The following is a 6,000-nucleotide window of genomic DNA, read 5'->3' as shown; positions in this document are numbered from 1 at the left end:
GGTCTTAGGCGACCCCTGTGAAAGGGTCATTCAAAGGGGTCGCTCGACCCACAGGTTGAGAACCGCTGAGCTAGGGCTAACCTAGCCTTTTATAATGCAGCATCATTCACAATCAAGTCACAGAGTCCAGGCGGACTCAAGGGGAGGGGAAATCACACACACCACCCTCAAAAGAGAAGAGTATCTTTCACCTTTAGTCTGCCACAGTCTCATTTTCCAGAAACATCACTCTCATTTTTACCTAAAATGACATTTCAAAAAGCCAACATAGAGTCTAATAACGACATAGGCAGTGTTTGATCTACGATACAGGAAGATTCTTGTTTTATTTTGGAATTAAGGGTACCCAGACATAATATGTAATGATGTAGCACAATGGTAATGTCTTATATGGGGGTTCTATTTTCCTAACGATATGCCTTCAGAAAATACCCACTCCAGGTTAGGATAAGTTATGTCATTAGAAGTCGTGGGTGGTTGGATAGGGAGAAAAATTAACCCTATCAAGAATGGTTAATATTTGTATTCATATCCAAAAGTAATACTGAATGCTACAAATAATCTCTCAGGGTCTGGTAGTGGTGCTTTATCTGCATTAATAAACAACTAGTGCTTATTCTTATTTTCAACCTAGCCTCTTAACTAACATCTGAGGACCATCTAATAGCAGTTAATCAGCTGCGTCGCCTATAATGTTTTAAGCTTTGCAGGTAAAAGCAGCAAGTTCCAAAACAACCTGACAGAACTGCTCCATCTTTTTAGAGCTGCAGGTTACATAAATTTGCTTTGCCAGCTTTGACTGACGTCACTATCACGTGAACAGATGCCTAGTGGGAGCTTCCCAGCAGGTGTGCCAGGAACGGATGACGAGAGTGCAGATAGTCAGCACTTGGCAAGGCAGTTGGATGCTAGAACAGCCAGAGGCCATGGACCAATGTCCTCCAGCCTCAAGCAGGCCCTTCCAGTTACCCACATGTGCCTAAAATAGAATTATTTTCTATGTGTACCTTGACGGGGAAATTTAAGAACCACTCACCTGGCTAACAGCTATCCAGGTTGGACGGTCATCTATTCTAATAGCTCGACTAATTTATAACTAATATATGTGTTTTCTAACAACAGCAAGGTTCCAAACATTTTATCTAACCTGTTTATATTTTTGAATTGTGATAAAATGTGCATAACATAAAATTTCCCTTTTTAACAATTTTTTAAAATTTATCTTTAACAATAAGTATTACAGATGTCCCCCTTTTTCCTCCATTGTTCCCTTCTAGCCTGCACTCACCCCCACCCCCACCCCACCTTGCCTTCTGCCCCAGGCCTTCACCACACTATTGTCTGTGTCCAGGGGTTATGCATATCCTAATATGCAAATCTAACAAACAGCAGAACCACTGGTCGCTGTGACATGCACTGACCACCAGGGGGCAGACGCTCAGCACAGGAGCTGCCCCCTGGTGGTCAGTGCACTCCCACAGCCAATCTCCCGTGGTCCCTCCCCCCAGTCAGTGGGCCCCAATAGGGACTGGGCAAGATGGCCCCAATTGGCCCCGATTGCCGGCCAGGCCCAGGGACCCCACCCATGCACGAATTCATGCACCAGGCCTCTAGTATGCATATAAGTTCTTTGCCATGTTAACCATTTTTAGTGTACAGTTCAACAGTGTTAAGTACATTCACATTGTGCAACCAATTTCCAGAACTCTCTTCATGTTACAAAATTGAAATTCTTTACCCTTTAAACAGCTCCCCATTACCTTGGCAACCACCAGTCTGTTTTCTGTCTCTATAAATTTGACTAAGTACCTCATATAAGTGGAATTATACAGGATTTAGCATAATGTACTTAAGGTTCATATGTGTTATAATATATGTCAAAATTTTCTTCCTTTTAAAGGCTGAATAATATTTCATTGCATGTATCTACCACATTTTGTTTAACCCATTGATGTTTTGCGGATGTTTTTATTATTGATACAAACTTACTTGACCATCTGGAGTAAGATCAGGGTATGCAAAAGCCACTATATTATGATTCATTTTTATTTACTAGCCCTCTTAAGTAAATGCATCAGTTCATAAGTCAGCCACAATATTTGATTTATCTGTCTTGGCAGTGTGTAATGAATGTCATATACTGAAAAGGGGCAAAAATTATTAGAACTCTAGTCCAGGCCAAAGCACTTGAGTGCCTGTGAATGAAATACCTTTGATGGTTGGATTCAGTACAGGATTAGATTAGTGAAGGCTCTAAGTTGCCAAGGATTCAGTTGGTATCTTATAGCATCTAAAGAGAATCTAAGGAGTAGGAGGGAGGATTTATTAGAACCACATGAATAACTGGACCTGTGAGCTCAAATGTCATCAGGATTTTCTCTCTCATATCTATTTGTCTCTTCTCTATCAGCCTCAGCCTTCTCTCTATGTGTATAATACCTGCTCTATGTGATTCCATCTTCACTGTGGAGCAGTGGCTGCTGGGCTTCCTCTTTTCTGAATGGGAGTTTTTATTGCAATCATCCCCAAGCCTTGTTTCACCATGTCCTCAGCAGGAAGTTAACACAAGCAGAACCTCCACGTGGTCTCAACTTCTTATGTGTCTTTAATCATGCAGCTCTACACAAGATGCTCCTCTGCTTAAATTGGGACACTTACAATGTGTCCCAATAAACCAGTGGTTCTCAACCTTCCTAATGCCGCGACCCTTTAATACAGTTCCTCATGTTGTGGTGACCCCCAATTTCATTGTTACAAGTTGAACATAATTAAAGCATAATGATTAATCACAAAAACAATATGTAATTATATATGTGTTTTCCGATGGTCTTAGGGCGACCCCTGTGAAAGGGTCGTTCGACCCCCAAAGGGTTTGCGACCCACAGGTTGAGAACGGCTGCAATAAACACATCGTAAGTTTAAAATATCATAAGTTGAATATGCATTTAATTAACCTACCAAACAGCATGGCTTAGCCTAGCCTACCTTAATCATGCTCAGAGCACACATTAGTGTACAGTTGGGCAAAATCATCCAACATAACAGATACACTGTAGCAGGGGTGGGAACCTTTTTTCTGCCAAGGGCCACTTGGATACTTATAACATCATTCATGGGCCATACAAAATTAACAACTTAAAAAATTTGCCTTCTATATTCGGTCAAACAATTAACTCACCCCTAATGCCTTGGCAGAAAATAGGGCCAGACCAAATGATTTTGAGAGCCTTAAAGGGCCCATGGGCCGGAGGCTGTTCCCTACCCCTGCTAGAGTGTGGGTTGGTTACTGTGTAATCACTTGGCTGACTGGGAGCTGCAGCAACTGCCGATGTCCAACATCACCAGAGCGTACCTTACCGAATATCGACTATCGCTATCTCAGGTGAAAATCAAAATTCAAAATTTAAAGTAAGGTTTACACTGACTGCATATTACTTCCCCACCATCCTAAAGTCATACAGTGAACCATTGTAAGTGGGGGACCATCTGCATTGACTCCTTTGTCCCAGTCTCCCTCCCCTGTTCTTCTTCCCCAGTTGTTTTCATGGATGGCTTAGGACAGGAACAAAAGACAGCATGCCTCCCTTTCTTCCTGTATGTTTTGTCAAGCCAGCTGGTGTACACCTCAGATCTTTCCTCAGAAAGAATTCCTTCATTTAATCAATGGCTAGTGACTTGAGATGTAGCCTTTGGCTTTCCAACATCTTCAGCATATTAATGCTGGTCTTTAGGCATCTGGTCCTGCTGAGACTCCACACATTCCAAAATTAATAGTATGTCTTCAGCACAGGCCCTGCCTCAGAGAAAACTGCTCCCATCCCGCAACCAACTGTTACTAAACAGCTTCTGCTCTTCCTTTCAAACCAACAACAATAGAAGGTGTTTAGGGCTTAGTATTGGGGCCTGCAGGGTTCAAATCATTACTTGGCCATGAGTTATTTAACTTCTCTAAGTCTCAGTTTTCTCATCTATAAAAAGAAAGGATAATACATATGTTATAAGGTGATTATGAGGATTAAATGAGACAAAACATGAAAACCCTCAACACTGTCTAACACACAACAAGCATGCAATCAGTTTACTATTATTAGTAGTCACAGTTCAAAATATTAAATGGGATTAGACACCTGAGGCTTCCATCTGATTTAATAAATCAAGAGGTCTAATCTATGAAAATCAGCAGATTTTCCCGTGTCATTTGCCATCACAAAACTTCATTAATTACAATAACTTCTAGGTGATTTATATATACACTAGAGGCCTAGTGCATGAAATTCATGCACAGGTGCGGTCCCTACGCCTGGCCAGGGATCGAAGCACGAGCATCTGGCGTGGAAGGGCAGGTCCCAGCTGACCTCTGAGCTCTGGCAGCACCTGGGCACCCCCCTCCACCTGAGTCACTGGGACCCGACCCAGCTCCCTCAGTGCCTGAGAGCCAGGCAACGGCCCCATCCCCTGCCACCACCGCTGGTCGCTGTCTGCGGGGCAGTCGGTGGGGTGCTCATGTTCTGCTCTTCCTTTCAAACCAACAACAATAGAAGGTGCCGCCACTGCTGGTCGTTGTCTGTGGGGCAGTTGGTGGGGTGCTCGTGCCTGCCCTGACCTGGTGCCACCTGCTCACCTGCTTCATCATCCCACTGCAGTCCCGCTCTCGTAAGGGCCCATCGGGGCCGGGAGCACCTCCACTGCTGCCCGCTGCCAGTGCCGCGCTGGTCGCTGTCTGCGGGGCAGTCGGTGGGGTGCTCATGCCTGCCTTGACCTGGTGCCACCTGCTCACCTGCTCCACCATCCCACTGCAGTCCCGCTCTCGTAAGGGCCCATTGGGGCCGGGAGCTCCTCCACTGTGGCCCACTGCCAGTGCCGCATGGCCAATGCCCACCATGTTCCGCACCGCCCCCTGGTGGTCAGCGCACATCATAGTGAGCGGTCAAACTCCCAGTCAAGGGGACAATTTGCATATTAGGCTTTTATTATATAGGATTCTCCAGAACACATGGATTGATGGATGAAGTCAAGGTCTTAAAGTCTTTAACATTCTCATACTGCAATGATTTGAAGAAGTCATATTTTGGGAACTGCACCTCTGTGCCTTCTGTGATGATTGTCTTTAAGAAGCTGGAGGTGGGTCTCTGGCTTCTCCTCTTCCTACACTGTCCAGCCTCACAGGTAAATCATGAGGGCGCTCTCCATGTTTTCTTTGCTGGCAATTGCATGGTTTTCTGGCTGGGAGGGAAGCATAGCCGTACCCTAAAGTCAATAATGACTTGCAAAGATATATTTACTTTGGCTTCAGTTCTAGCAGAATTCTGTAACCTTGGGCTAAAATGGACAGTTCTCAAATATATTTTTTCTGAAGGGCAAAGTCAAGAGGTTTCCCACCCCCTATTTTCTCCTTAGGAAGAGAGATAGGGAACCATCAGAAACAGGACAAAGCTTCTGCTTCTCAGTTTCTGGGAAGTTAAACCTGAAGGACTTTGCACAGTGAGATTGTTGGCTCATCCAATCCAGTGTTTCCTTCATCTGAGGCCTCTACCATAAGAGGAACTCTGACTGCGCTCTGCTTGGGCAGCGATTTCGAGTTCGCCATCCTTTCCTTATTTTATTTATTTTTTTCTGAGGAAAGCTATCTCAATCATTTTTATTTTGAGAGGAACTCTGACTGCGCTCTGCTTGGGCAGCGATTTAGAGTTCGCCATCCTTTCCTTATTTTTTTTTTTTTGAGGAAAGCTATCTCAATCATTTTTATTTTTTAATGTTTTTATTGGTTTGAGAGAGAGAGAGAGAGAGATCAATTGGTTGCCTCCCACTTACACCCCAACAAGGGATCAATTTGAAATCTGGGTTTGTGCCCTAACCAGGAATCGAACTGGTGACTTTTGGTGTACTGGATGATGCTCATCCAACTGAGTCATTCTGGCTAGGGCAGTTCTGTCACTCTTGATGTTGAACCATTTCCTTTTTCCTTCAGTCCTAACTCTCCATGGATAATGCATTTAACAA

Source organism: Myotis brandtii, unplaced genomic scaffold, assembly GCF_000412655.1.
Source record: "Myotis brandtii unplaced genomic scaffold, ASM41265v1 scaffold351, whole genome shotgun sequence".
Taxonomy (NCBI): Eukaryota; Metazoa; Chordata; class Mammalia; order Chiroptera; family Vespertilionidae; genus Myotis; species Myotis brandtii.
This window is presented reverse-complemented; position numbering follows the sequence as displayed.